We start from the raw sequence: 24,853 nt of genomic DNA, 5'->3' as shown, positions 1-24,853 counted from the left end.
ATCGGTGGATTCAGGAGCGTAATACGGAACACCGTGCTGGATCCCAACGGCCTCGTATGACTAGTGGTCGAGATGACAGGCATTTTATCCGCATGGCTGTAACGGATCGTGCAGCCACGTCTCTATCCCTGAGTCAACAGATGGGGACGTTTGCAAAACAACCATCTGCTCGAACAGTTCGGCGAGGTGTGCAGCAGCATGGACTATCAGCTCGGAGACCATGGCGGCGGTTACCCTTGACGCTGCATCACAGATAGGAGAGCCTGCGTTGGTGTAGTCAACGACGAACCTGGGCGCACCAATGGCAAAACGTAATTTTAACGGATGAATCCAGGTTCTGTTTACAGCATCATGATGGTCGCAACCGTGTTTGGCGACGTCGCGGTGAACGCACATTGGAAGCGTGTATACGTCATCGCCGTACTGGCGTATTACCCGGCGTGATGGTATGGGGTGCCACTGGTTACACGTCTCGGTCACCTCTTGTTCGCATTGACGGCACTTTGAACCGTGGTCGTTACATTTCAGATGTGTTACGTCGCGTGGCACTACCCTTCATTCGATCCCTGCGAAACCCTACATTTCAGCAGGATAATACACGACCGCATGTTGCAGGGCCTGTACGGGTCTTTCTGATTACAGAAAATGCTCGTCTGCTGCACTGGCCAGCACATTCTCCATATCTCTCACCAACAGAAAACATCTGGTCAATGGTGGCCGAGCAAGTGCCTCGTCACAATACGCCAGTCAGTACTCTTGATGAACTGTGGTATCGTGTTGAAGCTGCATGGGCAGCTGTACCTGTACACGCCATCCAAGCTCTGTTTGCCCAGGCGTATTAATGCCGTTATTACGGCCAGAGTTGGTTGTTCTGGGTACTGATTTCTCAGGATCTATGCACCCAAATTGCGCGAAAATGTAATCACATGTCAGTTCTAGGATAATATGTTTGTCCAATGAATACCCGTTTATGATCTGCATTTCTTCTTGGTGTAGCAGTTTTAATGGCCAGTAGTTTATATATGACAAGGGCAACGTGAGGACATGTGCATCTTCATTTATACTCCATAAGCCATCTCACTGCGTGTGGCTGTGGATCTTCGTGGACCAGCCTGTCTTTCATCATTGCCTGCTCCAGTCGCAACTGTTCCCCACGAATAACAGTTAGTTAGTCTGCTTGTGATCTTTTCGCGAGGTATACGCCCTGATCTCTTTAGAAAATTATTTTCTTAAGGTTTCGTCCCGACCGGTGTGGCCGTGCAGTTCTGGGCGTTTCAGTCTGGAACCGCGAGATCGCTACGGTAGCAGGTTCGAATCCTGCCTCGGGCATGGATGTGTGTGATGTCCTTAGGTTAGTGAGGTTTAAGTAGTTCTAAGTTCTAGGGAAATGATGACCATAGCTGTTAAGTCCCATAGTGCTCAGAGCCGTTTGAACCAGGGTTTCGTCAGCGAACCACATCGTGGTGCATAAGATCATTCTTGCAGCGTCTGCCATCGGATTTGGAATTCCGTCACACTTTCGTGCACACTGAAATGAAACGTCGTGTGGCTAGGGCCTCCCGTTGGGTAGACTGGTCACCTCGTGCTAGTCTTTTTACGAGAGTCATTCCATAATTAAAGAGACAAATTGTTTTTACAAAACAATATATTTCTACTTTTCAACTTAATGCCCTTCAACATTTAGGCATCTGTTCCAACGGGCTACAAGCTGTTTTATTCCGAGTGCAAAAAACTCTTTATCTTGATATTTGAACCAATTTCCCACAAACTTTTTCACGTCCTCGTTGTCAGGGAACCTCTTCCCACGTAATGCCTCCTTCAGTGCACCAAACAAATGGAAGTCACTAGGTGCAAAAACAGGACTGTAAGGGGGGTGAGGTAATACTTCCCCCCCCCCCCCCCCATTTTGGCGACGGTTTCACGAGTTAGTTGAGAATTATGAGGACGTTCGTTGTCTTGCTGGAGAATCACACCTCTCCTCTGAGATCCACGGCGTCTCTCTCTCATGGCTGGCTTCACCTTCTTTAAAAGCAAATCTGAGTAGATTGGCTGTTAATTGTACGCTGCTCTTTGAGATAATCACAAAACACTACTTTTGGACCCATCTTGCACATGATTTTCAGTACTTCATCTTGTTACAGATAATGTTATGAAATGAAATGTACCAGTACTAACTGGAACCTAATCAACTATCATTTCCACACTCACATGGCAGGGGCACGAATAATGTCATGAATTCAACTTTCAAGAGAAGGAGTTGAAACTGCAACTGGTCGGCCAGCTCTGTGTTCGTCATTCACTGAGTGACGACCATTTCCATTTCTCTACCCATTTGTAAAAATGTGCACGATTCATACAAGGTGGTTGAGCGGTTCTAGGCGCTTCAGTCCGGAACCGCGCGACTGCTACGGTCGCAGGTTCGAACCTCCTCGGGCATGGGTGTGTGTGATGTCCTTAGGTTAGTTAGGTTTAAATAGTTCTAAGTTCTAGGGGACTGATGACCTCAGATGCTAAGTCACATAGCACTCAGAGCCATTTGAACCATTTGATTCATACAACCTTCACCATAAACGTCAGACATTGTGCTGCATATATTCACTGGTTTCTCACTTTCATCACGTAAAAAACGAATAACTGATCGTTGTTCAAATAATGTAGACGTTTCAACCGGTCTCGCCATCGTGAAATTTTTGATACTATAAACAAAACAATGTTGACACATTAGCTGATCAGGGCTCATCCCAGTGATGCAAACGTAAAGCCATTAAACTACCAAACTTGCCCTACTAACAGCTTTTTCCCCGGACCACTTTGTCTCTTTAATTATTGAATGACTCTCGCTAGTTTACGCCACTTCGGCGACTCGCGCGTCGATGCTGATGAGACGATGATGATGATGATGATGAAGACAACACAACACCCGGCCCCTGGGTGGAGAAAAATCTCCGATCCATCCGGGAGTCGAACCCGGGCCCCTTAGCGTGGCATTCCATCGTGGTGACCACTTTTTTTTAATTACATTTTGTTCGTTAATGGTCGTTTTATTTCTTCGGATCGGATGTCCCATCACACTTCTTCAAGTTCATCGTTGATCCATTAATTTTATTACAGAGGGCAGCTAACCTTCTGGTCGAACACGCTGAGCTAAATTGCCAGCATTCAGCTATCGAGGAGGACCCGTGCATACTGAACGAACCTGTGGCGAAACGCATTGCTCTTTTTTGGATCTTCGCTGTTCGCTCTATCAGTCAAATGTGGTATGGGTCCGAAGCTGACGGGCAATACTTAATAATTGGTCTAAGGAGAGCTTTCCACGCTACCTGTTTCGTGGGTGGGCTCTACTTCTTACGGATTCATGAAATGAATCTCGGTCGGGCGTGTTACTTCCCTGCAGTTAGTTTATTAATCGAGACGCATACTTGCAGGTGTTTGATGGTTGTAACTGCTTCTAGCAATAGTCGACAATCGTATAATCATACGACACGGGGTTATTATTTCTATTTACATGAAGTGCGTTACATTCTCGCTCAAGAAGAGAATCGAAACGTTTGAGATGTGGTGCTGTAGAAGGATGTTGAAAGTTAAACTAACTGAGAAAATAAGAAATGTGGAGGTTCTCCGCAGAATCGAAGAGGGAGGGGGACGTGTGGTAAACATTTCAATAAGATGAAGAACATATGTTAAGACATCAAGAAATAACTTCCATGGTGATTGAGAGAACCTTAGATGGTAAAAGTTGTAAGAAAAGACAGCTATTGGAATGTAATTAACAAATAATTGAGAAATCGAAGCGTTTGAGGTGTCTTGTTGCACAAGGTGCTGAAAAAATCGAGTGTAATGATAAGAAATGAGGAGGTTTTCCGCAAATGTGCGAGGAAAAGTATATTTCAGGAACATTAGCGTGAGAATGGGACAGTATTACACAAAATTTGTTAAGACGTCAGGGAGTAACATCGGTAGTACTAGGGGAGGTCCCAGAAGGCAAAAACTGCAGGGGATGACAGAAACTGGATTATCTCCAGGAAGTGAGTGACAGTACTCGTACAAATGCAACTTTGAGATGAAGAGATCGTGGCATCCCGCATCAAACCAGCCAGGAGACCGATGATCCACAAAAAAAAAGAAAAGTTGTTCTGACTGTTGTTCCTTACCTACACTCCGATAACCACACATAAAGCTGGAATACAATAAAACCTTGTCTTTTGAGCATGCCATTAATCTTACTGTCACAGAAACCTTCTTCCTCTTTTTGCAACAGACTAGCCACCCCAGCGTCTAATAGAACGTTTTCGGTCTAGTAAAACCGAGAAAAGAAACCACGAGTTGCCATTAACAACGTAGTCTCCAGAGATTCCGTCATACTTTACGTGCTACGTATCTCTTGTAGGGTTTCGTTTCTGTCACGCCATTTCTTTCATCATTTTCCCCTTCTTGCGTTACTTCACGCTTCCCGCGAACTTTGTTTGCACAGGTATTACACCGCTAGTTTCTCGTTAGGTAAGGTAAAAGTTTCAGAGCTGCGAAGTACAGCGCAGCGCGGACACGAAATACCCCCATCATGACTTTCGTGTCTCGTATCTTCCGTAAAAGTTTCGTCGTGCTTTCTGTAACAAAGAGACGCCTCTCAGTATTACACTTGACATCGAACTCCTCCGCAATTACTTTCTTGATCTAAATCGTGATAGTATGAGTCATGTCGCTCCATTCCGTTTTCAACATACTGCATAATTTCGAACTGGATATACCCTCGCAGTACAGTTTCTCTTCGTACACGAAATCGTTTAGTTGTGGTCTATTAATCTAGCTTCTGATCCTGTTCTAGCTGACTGATCATCTGTTCGTATTTTGTAAGACATTGTTTCCCATGAGAAAAACAGGTTCATGTTATAGTCTACCTCTGCTTCCACACAAAGATTACACAATGCCTCTCTTTCGTACGTTGATACCTTTCTGTGATAGACTTATGGTCTTATGTCTCTCATATTTACGAGCACATGGCAAACCAGTCATAAACAGCCGCTTTTTACCTCACCCATAAATTTATGCGTAGTTTTTTGTTAAGCTGTTACCTTCACCTAGAACCAGTTTTCTAATCATCGACTTGTCGCCTGTATGTAACGCAGAAGTTGTTGGGCAGAAACCCAACACAGCACAACAACCACCATGACTTACCTATATAAAATCTCAATTCTTGTTCAACATTACTGTAATGGGCAGTCAGATGAAACGCGACAGATGCAAAAATTAAGTGAACTATTTATTATTTCAAAAGTAATTGCCATAACTGCCCGCTCACATGTTTCCAACGTCGTTTCGACTACACTGCCGAAGTTTAACTGGGCTACACGTCCTCCATACAGTCCTGATCTCTCCCCATGCAATTTCCATATTTTTTGACCTCTGAAGAAACATATTCGTGGTCGTCGGTCTGCTTTGGAAGAGGATATGCACGCCTGGGTACAACCATCGTTCCATAGGCAACCGCATACATTTTTCCGTAAAGACAGTGACTTTTCTGTTTCCCAGTGTAAGAAGTGTTCAAAAGTATATGACTTTTATTTTTAAAAATTTGTTTGTTTGCAACTAGTCACATTCAAATTATTCTATTTCGGCATTTACACACCCTTCCCAACGCTGCCATCAATGCTGGAAGCATCAATGGAAAGCTTGTTTTATTCTGGTGCGCAAGCTTCCGTCGAGTTCTGCATAATGTCTTCACTCTTCTGAAATATGGTCCGTTTCATTGTCTTCTTTTTAGGGAAGAAACGAAAGCCACTCGGTGCTACGTCAGGGTAACAGTGAGCCTGACAAACTGCAGCTGTGTCGTGTTTGGTCGTAAAAGCGGTGTTATCGTGGTGAAGATGCCAACTGTCTGCTGACGACAAGTCCGGTCTTCAGTGTCCCACTGCTTTACGGAGACAGCGCAGAAGCTCGTGGTAGTACTCTCTGTCGACACTAGTGCCTTCTGGAGCCTAGTCGTGATGAAAAGCGCTTGTGGAGTGAAAAAAGATGGGCAGAGCGGCTTTCACTTTGCTGCGGACCCGCCTCGCTTTCCTGAGTCTAGGAGATTATGGATGCTTCCATTGCGAAGACTAGAACTTTGTTTCTGGGTTGTAGCCATAAACCTAGGACTCATCACCAGTGATCACCATGTTAAGAAAGTTGGGATTATTGTCCGGAGTATGTCCCGTTCGATATCCGAAAGAAGTTGCTTGTGTTCAGTTGCTAGAAACTTCGGCACATATTTAGCTGAGATACTCCTGAGGATCAATCGTTGGGTTAAAATCGAGTGAATGCGTCAAATACTAATTTTAACCTTGTCTGATTGTTCTCTGATTGTGATTCGTCCATCCTGCATCACAGGGTGCTTACGTGATCAATAATCATATAATTGCAGATGTTGAGGGCCTAGATGAACGTGCTCGGCTCTTCACTGATGAGCAGCCATCTTTGAAGTGGTTGTATCAGTCCTTTATATGTGTGGTACCCGTTGGTTCGACCCGAATCTCAGTTTGAGAATCGTCAGGCCAGACACAAATTTTGATTCAGTAACTTTTTCCCACTCTTTCTGTCACTTTGCCCACGGCACAAAATCCAACGATTACCACTTAAACGTGTTCACTACTCAACAACTAGCCAGTAACTGGTTGTTTTCGCAGTGGCGAAAAAAATGGGCACTATGGAAGCCTACAAATATAAAGAGTGTGTGGCCCCGATACCATTGTTGGTCTTAAAACAAAAAAAAATTAATTCGGAAATTTCGAACAGCCGGAATATTAACAGTTGTGGCGATTGCTTTTGAAATAATAAACAGTATGCTTGCTTCTTTTCCATCAATCCCGTTTTTATTTTACTGCGCCAGCCGCAGTGGCCGATCGGTTCTATGCGCTTCAGTCTGGAACCACCCGGCCGCTACGGACGCAGCTTCGAATGCTGCCTTGGGCATGGATGTGTGTGATGTCCTTAGGTTAGTTAGGTTTAAGTAGTTCTAAGTTCTAGGGGACTGATGACCTCAGAAGTTAAGTCCCATAGTGCTCAGAGCCATCTGAACCTTCTTTTTTTCCAGTTGACTTCCCCCTACAAAGTAGCATTGTAGCGCACGTCATGTCACGTCTGAAGGTGGTTCCAGTTTCGATTACTTCTTCAGAACCATATTTGTAATTCCGTCTCGCTCTGGCAATTTATTTTCAGCATGAATCCAGTTACTTGGTAGTTTTTGATCTGCGTTTTTAGCGCGTGCCTGCGCATCATTTGATCACTACAGTCTGACTGTAGAGTATATCTGAACTCCTTTTTGCGCATCTTCGAATCTAACAATGTTTTGCAAAATGTTTTTATGAGGAAAGTACGATTATGCAAGTTTATTACTCCATGATTACAACAGGAGTAGGACAAAGTTATAACAAAACCTACTTAATGCGGTGTAACGTCATATCTGATTTCTAAACTAGCCTGAATGTTCCGCGGTGTTGGTGGACACAAGTCACGAACACTATTCAACGGCATTCGGACATAAATTTTGTTGCCAGTACAGACAGACCGTAATGGATCAGTAACGTTCACCTCTCCTTTTGTCGACGCGAGGGATGACGTGTTATTTGATGCTCATCAAACCAGTGCAGGGTTCAAATGATGGTCTCCGACATTCCTGTTATTCGTTGAAGTGTAGAGTTGGTAGGCTGAATCCTATCAATCTTACAGCAAATTAAATAATGAAATGTGAATTGCCTTGTCACTTGAGACAGGGATTACGATTTTTGGGTGTGTGCATGAGAAAGGTAGACAGACAGATAGATAGATAGATAGATAGAGAGAGAGAGAGAGAGAGAGAGAGAGAGAGAGAGAGAGAGAGAGAATTGCGTTGGTGATCGAGACTAGCGTGTTCCCTTGTGACTTACTCAATCTCTTATGAATCTCTGGTAAGCCTGAGGATCAGTAAATGAATAATTCAGTGGGTATAAAATTTCCTGTTCCCTATTACATTTTATTATTGCACTAGTAAAGCCCTGATTCTTTCATGAATCGAATTTCCATGTTTAAAACAATTTCAAATGTCTGATTACTTTACAAATGAATTAAGTTGAATTTAAGCATGTAAACGTAAAATGTTTTGGAAAAGCTTGAAATTACGGTTGAAGTTCGTTGGAAGTATCTGTGTGCTCTCATCGTGAAACAGTGGAAGAATATAGTCTAGATAATTTGTGTGCCATTTTGAGCAAAAGCTAGTTTTTTACGCATCTAAATGTTTATGACGTCACATCTTCTGAACTTATGTCGTACAGTGATATAATTTTGCAGGTACAATCTGCCTGTATGTGTAGATACTATCTGCAGACTGTTGTGAAAAGAGCCAGTAGAAAGGAAGTAATGCATTAAAATGACATGCTGAAGTTTGTCTGTGTAACTGCGAAATGCAGTAAACAATAAACTTCTTTCCTTTCATCATTTTGTGGACGGATGTCAGCTAGAGAAATTCTTGACATTATGCGTAAAGTTTGTTGAAAGTCGCTAAGTGCCCTCACTCTCAAATAATGGGTTAATATGATCTGTGTAATTTGTGTGCCGTGAGTTACACTGCAAGATATTTATACAGTTTCCAACTGTAATACTTGTCTTATTGTGTTAAATTTTAACCTAAGGCTACACATCTTTAAGAGTAGATTCTGACAGCATTTTCATGTTTTAAATTCGGTCAATAACTACTCGAAATAATGCAAATCCTATTTTTGTTTACCCCGCAAACCGTTAGATAAAGCACCCTGCATCTGGTAACTTGAACAATGAAACGGTTAGTGATATAGATCGGTTGTTTTCAATTTTCTAAAATAGCTGTGTAACTTTTCTTTCATTTGTACTCTTCAGTAAATGAAGTTAATAAAGTCTAGAAGTAATACACGTAAGCACACAGAAAGCCATGTATTGTTAACGTTAGTAATAAAACATCGTATTTCCGTGAAAATGCATCACTTTTGTACAAGCAGAGTTTAGTGAAACAATGAACACTCAAATTAATATACAAATTCTTGTGAGCGAATGTTATATCCCTTATGAAGTAACGAGATTGTTGGTTGGAACGAAGCTAGAAGTGAAATTTGTGATTTGTTCAGATGAAAGTAACGTTAATAGAAAATTTTGACTATTCATGTCGGCTAAAAATATCAAGTAGTGTATATTGAGAGGGACATCGTGACATTGCTGGGATTGTAAAAGCATTGCACCGTTTATTACACAATTACGAGCGTAATTTGATTCCATTCTCAAGAACTGATCAATGTTTACGCGGCTGTGACCTCGTGGCTACGTATTGTGTCGGCATACTTCGGTTCAGTTTTATCTGTTGTTGAAGAATGACTTAAATTTCCATGAAAATTTGGACTGATAAGTACGGAAGGTTCTGAATTTTGTTTGTCATATTTGGAGTGAAAAAAAAGGAAATATATGGAAACTATATGTCAGGTTTTCCCTTTCAAGTAAGAACCTTTGACCTCTCCATTCGGTCAATAATTCCACATGGAAGATAACTATGTCTAATGAGTTTTGACGATGTCCATTCCATCTTTGGCATGTGATATGCTTTTGGTTGTCTTGCGAACAAAGTCGCTCGTCACATGAAATTATTCATATTTTTACAAAATTAAGTGTTGAGAAGATGAAACAATAACACACCGCGTTAGAATAACGATGTTGCTCACGGCTGTACTACTCAATTTTGATTACAAAACCAGTTTTTCATCAACAGACCATCTTTAGGTGTATTGTGAAACTGTAATCAGGCGTGTGACTACTCACTCGGTCGTCTCTAGGGGGTCGGGGAAGGCGAAAACCGTACCAGGATTTTGTGGGCAGCAAAATCTTAAATTTTAATGTGGCCCCAAAAGCATGAATTAAACAAGACAATAAATGTTTTGCGTAAATAAAGAAGTGTGAGAACAAGTTGAAAACACACAGTCTAGTATCTTCATCTACGATACTATGAAACAGGTGAAAAATGGAGCACTGAGCTTCGTCACCATGGGTGCGTCATTCAAAATAGCAAAGCTTTCTAATGGCAGTGTTGCCACCTCAGTTTCTAACATGCGCCTGCACAACACTTAAAATGTACCTACGTCAGCTTGAAAGCTCCTACGGAGGTGCAAAACTTTGTAATACAGAAATAAAGATAAATGTTAGCCTATGGTGGCCTAACAATTCCTAACAGTCTTAAACACCCATACCAATATCTCTGAGGGGAAACAGTTGTAAAAACAAATAAAGACTAAGTAAGGAATGCAATGTGCGTCACAGGCCATAGCCTTCTGCATATTGTGATAAGAGGGGCGTTTACACGTGGTAAGATGCATGACTCATCCCCCACAATTCCGTCTCATCTGGATCTTCCATTAATATTATTTGCAGTGTTATTCTTCTTACCATTCACCTCTAAATTAATTTTTTCTGGTTTGTATGTGACTTATTTTAAGTTTTCCCTCATTTCCATTTCTTTCTCGGTGTTGAAGCCATCAGCAATAGAACGCTGTCTCAAAGGCATCAGACTAAGGAGTTTGCGTTTGGAGAGGAAAGTTTATAATTTCTTTTCTGCGTCTATGCTACGCTGGACAGTCTTGAATGGTGATATATCTGCTCTAACGTTGAAACCTGTGAGCACAACAAGATGAGAGAGTAGGATCACTACAGTCGCCTCTCTTAAGTATGACATAGAAGAGAACTATGACGCTGTGTTTGAAATAGGTGACAACCAATTGCCCGCATCTCGTGGTCGTGCGATAGCGTTCTCGCTTCCCACGCCCGGGTTCCCGGGTTCGGTTCCCGGCGGGGTCAGGGATTTTCTCTGCCTCGTGATGGCTGGGTGTTGTGTACTGTCCTTAGGTTAGTTAGGTTTAAGTAGTTCTAAGTTCTAGGGGACTGATGACCATCGATGTTAAGTCCCAGAGTGCTCAGAACCATTTTTGACAACCAATATACGGTCAGGATGATTGCACATTAGGCTTGTAGTTTGGCAAACCTTATCCGTCGCTTTACGTTCCTTTGCTCAGTGATCATATGTTATGATATAGTGCACTACATTACTGTTGTCAGCAAAAACACAGAGAGCACAGTATTACCACTGATATATCGAAAGTTGTTGACTTGCTCGAAAAGACAACAGGATATTTCGCAAACTACCTAAAGGATTCCTAATTTCAAGATTACCTACTACACGCTATGAACTGGTAACCAAACTCCACGCCGAAAACTCGATAGGTGGCAACAATGCAGATACGAAAGAGATTGAATAAGAGACATTTCCAGTATGAGGGAGAGAGTGAAAAAATTGAAGATCCACATATGCATTAAAAAGTAGATATTTATTTTAAAGAACTGGATGTTATAAAATGTGGACTCAGTGGGAGATTTCAACATTGAGCTTTTTCAGTTTTTATACGACATTAGTAAAATTGAAGACATGTTAACAGACGTTGTAAGTGACAGTTGTTCCAAACTGTGCGACAATTTGTCATCAACGGACTAACAGAACCAGTGATAGCAGCAATTTTTCGAATCTTAAACTAATTAAAACGAACCTGGGGTCAACAATGGGCCAGGCACAGCTGAGTGGGTTGGCAACATCATCGACTAAATTAGACGTAGCTGAATGTTTGGATTTCAACGATGTCATATAAGTGTTTACTGATGCCAAAACAAGAAAAGTACCTGTAACTCAAGGTAAGTGTGTAAAGATATTTTTATCATTAATTTTACTTTTGATTTATTTTTGTATACCGTGCATTTTCAGTCATGTACTTAATAAAGACTTATTGCAGAGCAGGACTACAGTTGTTTTCTCTTACAGTGAAACAGGATTGCAAATGTCACTCCCCTGTGCCAACACTGGATGTGCTATTTCATATTATTATTATTATTATTATTAGCGTTAATTCGCCTTAAGGAAAGCGCTAGAAGACATCCAATTTTTATGACTTTTTTCTGCTTCTTTCTTTTATCTTCTCAAAAACATATTTGCATTAATTGTATTTCTTCTCTATATCTTCTGTTCACTTCTTACCTGTTTTCGTTGGGTGTTTACTGAAACGTCTGTTTTCTGATTTTTGTTTCTCTGTATGTTTCCCTGTCTGCCATGCCTTACGTGGAGACGTTTAGTTTCTTGAGGTCCTTTGTGGTTTCCTTTAGCTACTTAGTTTTCACTGTAAGTTGCCACTATTTTAAAAGTTTTCTTGGTCAGTCTGTTTTCATTCATCCTATGTATGTGTCCGTAGAACCTTCCCTTCTTTTCCTGGTGTTGTTTGTAATCGTCTCTGTCCGCTTGTACCGTTCTTGTGTCGGTCGCTGTATCGAGATTCCCTCTTTTTGAACTGGCCCATAGAGCTTTATCAGTATTTCCCTCTCTTGTTTTCCCATCTCCTTGATTTTCGTTCTTCTCTTGATTACTGTTATTTCTGAGGCATAGAAGGCCTCTGGTAAGCCTATTGTACTGTAGTGTCTATTGCGTTTGTTGTAATGTTTCCATTTAAGTTTGTATGCTTTTTGTGGTTTTGTGATCTTTTCTTCGTTGGATATTGGTTTCAGTCCTGTTTTCTGCATATCTCTCCCGGTAGTACTTGTAACTTTGTACTTGTGTTATCTTTCCATATTTTGATACCAGTGGGTGGGTGTCTATGGATTTTGAGTCCATGCACTACGTATTTTCAAATGAGATTTATAGTCCTGTTTTGGCTGAGATTTCGTGTAGTGTCTCTAGAGCTTCCTTGCCTGCTTTTCTGTTATATGTTATGACGGCTGTATCATTGGCAAAGGCCAGACATTTTATGATGACGGTTCTATCAAAAATGGTTCAAATGGCTCTGAGCACTATGGAGCTTAATTTCTGAGGCCATCATTCCCCTATAACTTAGAAATACTTAAACCTAACTAACCTAAGGACATCACCCACATCCATGCCCGAGGCAGGATTCGAACCTGCGACCGTAGCGGTCGCGCGGTTCCAGACTGTAGCGCCTAGAACCGCTCCGCCACTTCGGCCGGCGACGGTTCTATCCTCGTGTCACCCCACCTTTACCCTATTGACTTTTTTGTCCTACATCCTGATCATTTTCTAGGCGCTACAGTCTGGAACCGCGCGATCGCTACGGTCGCAGGTTCGAATCCTGCCTCGGGCATGGATGTGTGTGATATCCTTAGGTTAGTTAGGTTAGAGTAGTTATGACTTCTAGGGGACTGATGACCTCAGCAGTTAAGTCCCATAGTGCTCAGAGCCATTTGAACCATTTGATTATTTTCTCCAAAACCAAGTTAAATAGAATGGGCGACAGGCCAACCCCTTGCATCACCCTTTTCTTGATTTCGAATGGTCCCGGGATCTCTACCATAAACTTCACTTTGGATGTTCTATTTGTTATTGTTTCATGGATTAGCTTTCTGGTTTGTTATCCACCTTCATTTCTTCCAGTGTGTAGAAGTGTTTTTCCATCTATGGAGTCGTAGGTCTTCTTATTGTAGCGTTCCTGACCTTTGTTGTTGTTAATATTCTCCTGAGGCATCAGATCTATTCACTACGTGATCTTCCATTTCTGAACCCTCCTTATTATCCCCCTGTGTACCCATTTGAGCCATTTTAACAGGGCTGTTGATAGAATTCTGAATGTCACAGGCAGTGGCGAAATTCCTCTGTAGTTATTAGGATCTGTTTTGCCTCCTTCCTTGTGGAGTGGGTGTATTATTGCTGACTTCCGTTCTTCTGGTATCTTTTCTGTTTCCCAAACATTTTTGATGATTCGGTGTATTTTGGCTGTGGTGTGTTCGTGGTCTAATTTCCAGATTTCTGCAATGAGTCCATTTTCTCCAGGGGCTTTCATTATTTTCACGATCTCCTCATCTGTTAAGGGTTTGAAATATCCTAGAGCGTTGTTGGGGGATTTCCAAGTTTGTAGTTTCTTGTGTGGTTTCTGGAATTGGGTAGACACGATTTTGAGGTCGAAATCCCTGCAGAAGCTTATCAGGTTCTGTCCGTTGTTGTTTGTCCACTTCTCGAACTGTACGATCTGCATCGGTTTATCACAGTTTAGTAGTGTGTGAAAGTATTGTGCTAGTATTTCACAATTCTTTTTCAGGTTTTTCTCCAGTGTTCCGTCTTGTCTTCTGAAGCATTAGGTCGGTGTTTGGTATCCTGTCATATGTTCCCTTAATGTTCTGCAAATGTTTCGTATGCTGTTTTTGTTGAAGCCCTCTTCTATCTGTATCAATCTGTTGTGTTCGTAATCTCTTTTATCTCTACTGACTATTTTCGAAGCGGTCTTGGGTATCTTCTTGAATTCTTCCCATTTCTCGCATGTTCTTTGACTGTTACTTTTTCCAGGCTTGCATTGTATGGCTCTGTGACATGTCGTGTTCCACCATCTGTGTTGCCTTTTTCTCAGTGGCAGCCCTAATTTTCTGAGTTATTTAATTTTTTCTGACAGCTCTCTCCCGTCGTTACTGTCCATTTTCTTAAATTTTTTCTGTTATTTTTATCTTGTTTAGTGGTAGGGACTGTTGGTCGGTTTGGAAATTTCTGTTCGTCCTCTTAATTTGTCTGTTAGGCACACATTTCGCTTTAATTTGGAGCAGGTGGTGTTCGGATTCAAAAAAATCCTTTCGTTGTTCTCACGTTCATAGATTCTATGACGTTTTTCACGGATGTCGCAACTTGGGCAATCTGAAATTCCCCTAGGGCATCGTTGAGGGTTTCCAAGTTCTTAGTTTCTTGTGTGGTTTCTGGAATTGCTAGACACGAATTTGAGGTCGGAATCCCTGCAAAAGTTTATCAGATTCTCTCCCTTCTTGTTTGTCCGCTTGTAACCAGTGTGTTGTTCTGCTGTGTCTTTTAATTTCCTTTCCCCGCCTGACTGGGCGTTAAAATCTGCTTGTAAAACTTTCACGTGCTTTGAGGGAGTTTTGTTGGTGGTTTATTCCACATCTTTCCAGAAATGTTCTATCACCTGTGGGTGTTCCTTGTTATAGTTTTTTTTTTGTGGGAGCATGTGCACTGATTAGTGTATAGGCTTTGTTTCCAGATCGTATCGCAACTGTTTTCTGATTTGGTAGCGAAATTTATTACAGAGTCCAGTATCGATGTGTGTACTAGAATTTGGTAGCGAAATTTATTACAGAGTCCAGTACCGATGTGTGTACTAGAATTGCTGTTCCGAAGGTTTTTAGATTTCTTCCTGGAATAGTTACAGCTAGTTTCCCCACGTATATTCTGTAGGTTTCCAAGCCAAAGTGGTTCTCATCTGAGACTGGTGTTACCTGTGTTGCCAGAATTTTGATATTGAATTTATCCGTGGTGTTTGTTAGGTGTTCCAATTTACCTAGTGTCAGTAGTGTTCACATCAAACATCGACATAGATACTCCCCAAGTCATCGTAAGGTGCATGGCGGAGGGTACCCTGTACTACTACTTGTCATTTCCCTTCCTGTTCCACTTACAAAGAGAGCGACGGGAAAATGACTGCCTGTTTGCCCCGGTATGGGCCCTGATTTCTCGTATCGTATCTTCGTGGTCCTTGGCGATGTATGTTAGCGGCAGTAGACTCGTTTGGCAGTCAGCTTCAAATGTTGATTCTCTAAATCTTCTCAGCAGTGTTTCTCGGAAAGAGCGTCGCCTTCCCTCCAGGGATTCCCATATGATTTCCCAGAGCATCCCCGTAACACCTTTTGTTCGAATCTACCGGTATCAACTCTAGCATCCCCCGTCTGAATTGCTTCGATGTCTTCCTCCAATCCGGCCTGGTACTGATCCCAAACACTCGAGCAATATTCAAGAGTAGGTCGCACCAGTGTCCTATAAGCGGTCTCCTTTACAGGTGAACCACTCTTTCCTAAATTTCTCTCAACAAACCGAAGTCGACCATTTGCCTTCCCTATCACAGTTTTCACATGCTCGTTCCACCTTATATCGCAGTGCAACGTTACACCCAGATGTTTAAACGACTTGACTGTGTCAAGCTGGACACCAGTAATACTGTATCCGAACATCTCAGGTTTGGTCTTCCTACTCATGTGCATCAAACCCTTCCCTTGTAAAATATTTTCTTAGTTTTGAGGGATTTGAGAAGCTCCGACTCTTCCCCTTATGACATGCCTGATCCTCCGGAATCCTATAATCAGGTTAATTACCCAGTCTTACTGACTGCGGCCCAGGGTAGCGGATCCTTTCCTATTGTTCTGTCATGATTATTGTTTTGTCTTGTGGTTTCGATGGTGAAATCCAAAAGGATCTTGCGTAATTTCGGCTGGAGTTTCGAGTTCCTGGAGATTCCATCACAACTAAGCTCACAGAGCCAACACAAGCTGACCAGGGTACTGGAGGCTACCACACAGACGTGTCTGGGTTTTGAGCTTTCACCTGTAACCCTAAGCGGGGGCCCTCGCAGGTTCCTACCATTCGGAACCAAATACTTAGGCTTTTTTAATTTTTTATTTTTTTTAAAATGAGATGGTTCTCCTCCCCCTCCCGCTTCCTCCGGGCTTGGGATCGGCAGTGGCGGAAATTGCCCTTTCATGTACATTAGTATGTTTACTTTTCCTTGTTTGTTGAGACACACAGTTCTGCCCGGAACTCGCTGATAATTTGGGACGTTTTGAGCTGTTGCAACTTCTCCCAACCTGCGCGATCTACAACCGTTCAGTGCTGCGGTGAGCACTCGTTCAGTGCACTATGAACAGGTGTACGTCTTTGTGCTGTGCTACGAATATGTAGCAAATGTGAAGATAAATACGTGCTTTCACGCGACTTGTCTCTCCCGTGGGTCAGTACTGCGAGAAACGTACTCGCCTCCACTCCCAGCGGCGTCCAAGGTGCTCCTCCTTCCGCACCGCAAGCTCCCCGCTGCTCAGGGAACGAGAAATAGTGAACAGATTTTACCTATCAGATTAAAACTGTGTGCCGGTCCGAGACTCGAACTCGGGACCTTTGCCTTTCACGGGCAAGTGCTCTACCAACTGAGCTAACCAAGCACGACTCATGCCCCGTCCTCACAGCTTTAAATCCGCCAGTACCTCGTCTCCTACCTTCCAAACTTCACAGAAGCTCTCCTGCGAACCTTGCAGAACTAGCACTCCTGGAAGAAAGGATATTGCGGAGACATGGCTTAGCCACAGCGTGGGGTTGTTTCTAGAATGTAATTTTCCCTTTACAGCGGAGTGTGCGCTGACATGAAACTTCCTGGCAGATTAAAACTGTGTGCCGGACGGAGACTCGAACTCGGGACCTTGTCTTTCGCGGGCACTTGCCCGCGAGCACTTGCCCGCGAAAGGCGAATGTCCCGAGTTCGAGTGTCGGTCCGGCACACAGTTTTAATCTGCCAGGAAGTTTCATATCAGCACACACTCCGCTGTAGAGTGAAATTTTCATTCTAGATTTTACCTATATACTCTGAGTGATTTCGGTTCACATAATTAATATAACTCAAAATGTATTACACTGTAAACATGTCACTTCTGCTTCACTGACTGGTGGCCCATACCTGCCTCTAAGTTAAAGACTTATTCAGTTCAAAAAGACGTTGGGGGAAGTGTGATACTTGAAAATAAGACATCATAGAAGAATAACATGCTTGAGATGCGTGGAGGTGAAGTAGGCAGTAGGGAGGGACCCTTGAAATTTTCGCATGGGGCAGAACACTCCCTGGAGCCGGTCCTTAAAACTCATAACGATTATTAATAACCATCATGGCTCAAGCCAATATCTCCAATCGACTACAACATACGAGCGGATGTAGCGTCAGGTAATTCATTGTGCCATGGTGGTTAACAGTTGGCATGAGTTGTCACCCACATGATTGTAATTTCATATTAACCCGATGACTGAAACTACTTGCGTAATAAAAAATGAGCAATACAGCTGTGTGCAACCGTGATTTTTCAACAATTTTTAAAAGCTGCAAAGCTCAAAGTAATATTACGTTAGACTTTCTTGCTTGAGGAGTACGTACTGATCCACCTCCTTTTGCCCATCCCCATAAATGACAAGGTTTTCTTCCATTCATGCTCCCCGTGTTCTGTTAACTGTTTCTGTCTTTTATCTTTGTGCAGCTGGCGCTAGCGCACCACGTTCGTTAGTGCAGTCGGCAGTAAATCATGCTAGACGTCAGCGTACTCAGTGCTGAAACAGCTCGTTACTGTGAATCCCTAAATGTAAACCCGTGTACGGAAGGTAATCCGCATCAGAACGTACGCGTATTTTCCGTTGCGCACGCGGGCGCGACACACAAACACACACACACACACACACACACACACACACACACACACACTGCGCACGCGCTAGACACGCTAGGCATGATTTACTGTCGGTCGGCCTTCGCCGCGTCTTGCGGACGCGCTCGCACAATTTATTACGCCACTCTGTTCCCGACGCCAGCCGCTAGATCTTCCTCTGTTTGCTGATGAACTGCTGCAGTTGGCCACCACGCACGGGGATTCCCCGCAACCCGTCCCCTCCGCACTCCTGCCAAGGTTTGCAGAGCTCACTTTCTGGCATCAACGCCCGTGTCTGCTGACATGCTGCTGTTGGAGCTCTGCCACCATCCCCCCCCCCCCCCCTCCCCTCTTTCATTTCTCCACTGCTCTTAGACGCTATGCATAATTTATCTCTCCGCCTTTGTTGCTTCCTTCCGCCACAAACTCTTACGATTTCCGACGCTGCAAAGAGCGACAATTCTAGCAGACTGCCCCCCTTCCCAAAGCTCACATCCCCCAGTCCCCGATCGCCTTTTATTTTCTCTCGAGACCCGTGGAAGTATTCGCGGATGTAGCGTGTTTCGTGATACTCGCGCTGTTTCCTTTCGACGACCTGGATATAGTTTTATGTCGCTATAAACATTTCCAGGGAGCGCAGTCCGTGTGCTTGACCCGGAATTTTGGTAAGCATTACGGTATCTGCCCTGATAACGTAGAACTTGGCACAGATACATCGCTGTAGCGCCGAGTATAAATGCAAATACTCCAACACCGACGCTGCAAATAGAATGGAATGCTTTCATATCTGCGTCCTCTGCGAAGAGTCATTTTATTCGGTGCATAATCTCAAAAAATCTGTATTTTCATTCACTTCCCCTCGCTTCACGATGCCTCTCGTTTTTGGTGATTTGCAGATGCGTCTGGCATCTTGCATGGTGCATTTTTGTTGTTGTTGCCATGCATAGGCTACGACAGAACAGAAATTTACTGTAGCAGACTAAATAACTAAACAATAACTAAACGTACCTATCATGCAAGTAGTAATACCCTTGGAGGATATTATGAGAATGCAAAAAACTTCGTGTGTACATATAATTACAGTTTCGTATCCTTACAATGTTTGAAGTACAATCACAAAAATGCGTAATTTTTAAATGTGAAAAGAGAATAATTTTCGCTCTGATTTTACTATACTTCTGTAAGAACCATCTATTGGCCGTAACACGCTGCACACGCTTTATCTTTGCCACACCTGCACCCAATTGCAAAAAATGGTTCAAATGGCTGTGAGCACTATGGGACTTAACTTCTGAGATCATCAGTCCCCTAGAACTTAGAACAACTTAAACCTAACTAACATAAGGACATCACAATCATCCATGCCCGAGGAAGGATTCGAACCTGCGACCGTAGCGGTCGTGCAGTTGCACAATGTTTGAAGTACACTCACAAAAATCCGTAATTTTTAAATGTGAAAAGAGAATGATTTTCCCTCTGATTTTACTATACTTCTGTAAGAACCATCTATTGGCCGTAACACGCTGCACACGCTTTATCTTTGCCACAGTGGCACCCAATTGCAAAAAATGGTTCAAACGGCTGTGAGCACTATGGGACTTAACTTCTGAGATCATCAGTCCCCTATAACTTAGAACTACTTAAACCTAACTAACCCAAGGACATCACAAACATCCATGCCCGAGGAAGGATTCGAACCTGCGACCGTAGCGGTCGTGCGGTTCCAGACTGTAGCGCCTAGAACCTCTCTGTCACCCCGGCCGGCATTCGATTGCACCACATACCTTATCTAAGATGGATTCTCAGTGTGTGGAATATGTCACGCAAACGTGAATAGATGTAAAAATGGGCATTTTACTGTATATTGTGACTTTTAAGAATTAACAATCATCTGTAAGCGGTACGTACGCCGACATCGCCATTCGTACAAGGGGCTTTTTAACTACATTTGTTTTATTTCTGAGAAGCCTTTGTATGAAATGCTATATTTTATCCACCATAATGAGAACATGGTATGAGGCTCTAACTCACAATGAACAAAACTTTTTGGAAGGTATGTAAATGCACTGTTTCCATTCCCTTTTTTTCTAATATCGAACAAAAAATTCTTTTCTCAAATATTACGTCATAAATCATGATAGGAGATACAGTACTTGTATATGGATTATGTCACACAGCGAAAGATAAGTTATATGTGTCGAAATTGCTTGTAAAAGAAAAGCCATCTTGGTCATTGAAAGTTTTTTTTCCTTTTTTTTAACCAGGTTCTCCCAAAATTTCGAGCAAATGAGAGGAGGATAATAACCAACCAGCATCTCTTGGTTTTCGATATATTGAGCTTTAACCCTTTATTCTTTTCTCACTTGGATAATAATGCATGCAAGTGAACGTCGGCTCTTCTGTAGTTGTTATTAGATTAGTTAATCCAGGGTGAACACTAATAAAACCTACGACCTGCGCGGACGGATTCCTGACGGGAAATGGGAGGAAAAGGGTCCTATGAACATGTGTCCGCAATGCATTGTTGCACGCTACAGGGAGCTGACGAACTGCAGTTCCCTTGACCACGCGTCCTGTGTTCCTTGTGCACTGCAGGTGATGGGGATAGTAACACTTGTAATGCAGGATACACGTAGTCGCACTTTGGCTTACACCATGTTGATGCGCCTCTTGCTCTGAGCTTGTAAGTTTCTAGGGTTCGTCTCAATATCCTGCAGAACCCGGTCTTTCAAATCTGGATACCTCGCGCGGTAGCCGCGTCGTCTAGAGCGCCTTGCCCAGTTCGAGCAGCTTCTCCCTGTGTTCGTGTCCTCCCACGGCATAGGTATGTTTGTTGCCCATAGAGGAAGTTAGTTCAGGTTACTCTTCTCCACTCCCGTGTTCCATACGCAAATGAATGAAGTGCCGGTAGAACCACTGCTGGTCAGTTTCTGTATCAACTTCAGTTTCACTGATTGCCCCGTTATAGTCATTTCGCGTCATATATATGTGAGAAGAAGTAATGCATTGCTTATCTGTTTACTGAGCGAACGTCCACTAACTTTCAACAGTAAGCGTCTCCGTGATGCATAACGCCTCTCTTGCGGTGTCTCCTACTGTAGTTGTCAGAGCATCTCCGTGACGCTGTCGCGCTTGCTTAACGATCCGGTGACATAGCGTGCTGTATCTTTTACGTCTCCTACGATAATTCAACCTGGTAGGGCTTCGAGACTAATGAGCATCGGTCTAACGAGCGTTCTGTAACGTACCCGTTACCGATGAATCCCGTTACCTCAGCAGTCCGCATGTGGTGTTCCCCAAGGGTCCATACTGTTTATTGTGTATATTAATGACCTGTCATCTGTTAAATTACCAGATGCCAAGTTAGTCTTATTTGCAGGTGATACAAACATTGCAATAAATAGTAAATCAAATAAAAATTTAGAAAGGGCAGCTAATCAAAATTTTACTGACATTAATAAGAGGTTCATAGCCAATTCACTGTCATTAAACTTTGAAAAGACCCACTATGTGCAGTTCAGAACTTCCAAGAGATTTCCTTCTGGTGTGTGTATAAAATATGTCGACATTGAAATAGGATAAGTTGAGAGTGTAAAATTCTTGGGATTACAAATTGATAATAAATTCAGTTCGGAGCAACATACTAACGAACTGCTAAAGCGCCTATACAAGCCTGTGTTCGCAATGTGAATGATGTCAGACAAAGGACATATAAATATAACAAACTTTCATATTTTGCTTATTTTCACTCCATTCTGTCATATGGTATCACATATTGGGGCAACTCCACAAAAAGAGAAAAAAATTTTTAGAGTACAGAAGCGTATAATAACAGTAATGAGTGGTGTAAATCCAAGAACATCATGTCGAAACCTATTCAAGGAATTGGGCAAATTAACCACAACTTCTCAGTACATTTATTCCTTAATGAAGTTTGTTGTAAATAATACATCTCTTTTTCCAGCTAACCGCTTAGTACGCAGTATCAATACTAAGAATAAGAACAATATACACAAAGATTTAAAATCACTTGCTCTTGCCCAGAAAGGAGTCCAGTATTCAGCAATACATATTTTCAATAAGTTACTAGCAACCATTAAGAGTCTGGTTTCAGACAAGGCACAATTCAAACATAGTTTAAAAGAATTTTTGGTGGCCAACTCCTTCTACTCCATCCATGAGTTTCTCAACAAGTGCAGTAGACCATTTTAATGAAAATTTATTACACTTTAATTTTTGACAGTACTTGGTTGTAACATCCAAGTAACTACCTACTTTGTGAATGATAGATATATGGAAAGCAGATGTAACTTTTAAGTCTGTAAATAGTGGAAGTTTAATTTTAAATCTTGTGCATAATCTGACTGTTCTTAACTGAGGATCACTGAAATGAATAATTTTTTCTTTAATTTTTGACAATAGTTGGTTGTAATAGCCAAGAAACTAGCAAATGTATGAATTATGGATTTAATGAAAGCAGATGTAAGTATTAAACCTGTAAATGTTGTAAGTTTAAATTTAATTCATGTTCATAATTTTACCGTTCATTGACTGAGGGTCATTAAAATTAATGAAACTCAAGTTTTTCTAATTACATTTTTTTAATGTTTTTATCTGACATGTTCCACACCCAGGAGGATTCCCTCTTTTTGGGTCTATGAAATTAGTAATTAATCTAATCTAAGTGAATTTTAGCCAGGTATCTTCTTTTCCTACTTCTAGCTCTGCATATTCTTCCACTTAACGTCGCATCGGATGCATACTGTTACATATTTTACGGCTGTACTGTTTGACTCACGATTATTTAGGAGAAAAATCGAAGACGATAAATACCGTAACAACATACAAAGCACACAAATTTATGACAGGACATACAGTGAATGAATCATAAACGTATACGGAAACAGCGACTTCTGTTCGTGCTTTTGTGAGTATGCTTTTGTAAGTACAGACGTCTTTCCCTGTCAGAAAACCGTCCATCTCTTTCTTCATCCGTGGTAAACACCAGGAGTCCGACGAGACATTAACTCATCGAAATGCAATAGGAACTGGAAGGATCCATCACCTGATGAATATTTCTGCATAAATAGCAACTTGGCGCTCAATGAATAAATCACTGATATTTTAACTGGGGTTATTCGAGAAAAGAAATTGTCTGAAAGACCTGCACTAACGAAAACGTAGCCCGCAGCAGCCACGGTACCGCTTGGTAGACGCTGATACTGCGCTCATATACACGGCTAATTAGTCTTCTCTCTGAAACAAAAACAGAATGAAGGTTGCAGAAAACTACGAGTTTTGCAGGTCGCGTACATTTTCTTTCGTACATAAAATGTAGTCTTCAGTCCATACTGTTCAATCTCTACATGGAAGAAGCAATGATTGAAATTAAAAAAAAGTTCAAGAGTGGAATTAAAATTCAAGGTGAGAAGATATCAATGATAAGATTGATTGATGAAATTGCTATCCTCGGTGAAAGTGAAAAAGAACTACAGGATGAACGGAAAGAACAGTCTAATGAGTACAGAATATGGGTTCTGAGTAAATCGAAAAAAAGACAAAAGTAATGCGAAGTAGTAGAAATGAGAACAGCGAGAAACTTAACATCAGGATTGATGGTCACGAAGTAGATAAAGTGAAGGAGTCTACTACCTAGGCAGCAAAATAACCCATGATGTACAGCGAATGGAGGACATCAAAAGCAGGCTAGCACTGGCAAAAAGGGCATTCCTGGCCAAGAAAAGTCTATTAGTCTCAAACGTACACCTTCATTTGTGGAAGAAATTTCTGAGAATGTATTGTATGGTACCGACATATGGGAAAAGCGGAAGAGAAGAGAATCGAAGCATTTGCGATGTGATGTCACAGAAGCATGTTGAAAATTATGTGGACTGATAACGTAAGGAATGAGGATGTTCTCTGGAAAATCAGCGAGGAAAGGAGCATATGGAAAACTCTGACAAGAAGAAGGGACATGATGGTAGGACATTTGTTAAGACATCAGGCAAGGCAATAACTTCCATGGTGCTAGAGGGAGTTGTAGAGGGTCAAAACTATAAAGAAAGACAGAGATTGAGTTCCATCAATCAAGTGATTGAGGATGTAGGTCGCAAGTGCTACTCTGACATGAAGAGGTAGGTAAAGGAGAGAAATTCGTGTCGGGCCGCGTCAAACCAGTCAAAGGACTGATGACATGACTTAAAGCTTTTTATAGCATGATATGTACATTAATTTTGTTTGCGTTAGTATGTCATGGAATTATGGAAAAATATTATCAATACTTCCTTTGATAACAAGTAAACAGTATATTGTAGATACGTATTGTAGCTTCGGATATATGAGTAGTGGACGAGACCGTATCGTGGACTGTTATCGGCATGGCATTTACCGATTTCTGTAGATAATATTCGGTCGTTTTTAGACCTGTTTTCTCACCAACGGATTTGCTGTAATAATAATAATAATAATAATAATAGAACTAAAAGGGTGGTGACGTGTAGGGCGAAGAGGGGCAGGTTTGTAACTTCCGAAGTAGAGAGCGCTGCGCAGTGTTGTCATTCGTTCGTAGCCTTGTATTATATCGAGTCGCTGGAAGTCCGATGAGATGCTGGTAACAGTA

The 24,853-nt window shown here is 42.0% G+C and overlaps 1 protein-coding gene and 1 non-coding gene across 2 annotated transcripts in view; one reads left to right on the top strand and one right to left on the bottom strand.

Annotated features, from left to right (window-relative positions):
* LOC126336656 (dual 3',5'-cyclic-AMP and -GMP phosphodiesterase 11-like) overlaps positions 1-24,853 on the top strand; it is a 2,376,149-nt gene that overhangs the window by 316,592 nt on the left and 2,034,704 nt on the right. The window lies entirely within an intron of this gene.
* Positions 16,919-16,993, bottom strand: Trnas-uga (transfer RNA serine (anticodon UGA)). The gene has a single exon. It is a non-coding gene; the product is annotated as a tRNA-Ser (tRNA).

Source organism: Schistocerca gregaria, chromosome 2, assembly GCF_023897955.1.
Source record: "Schistocerca gregaria isolate iqSchGreg1 chromosome 2, iqSchGreg1.2, whole genome shotgun sequence".
NCBI lineage: Eukaryota > Metazoa > Arthropoda > Insecta > Orthoptera > Acrididae > Schistocerca > Schistocerca gregaria.
The sequence above is the reverse complement of the archived record's forward strand: the minus strand, read 5'-3'. Positions and strand labels throughout refer to the sequence as shown.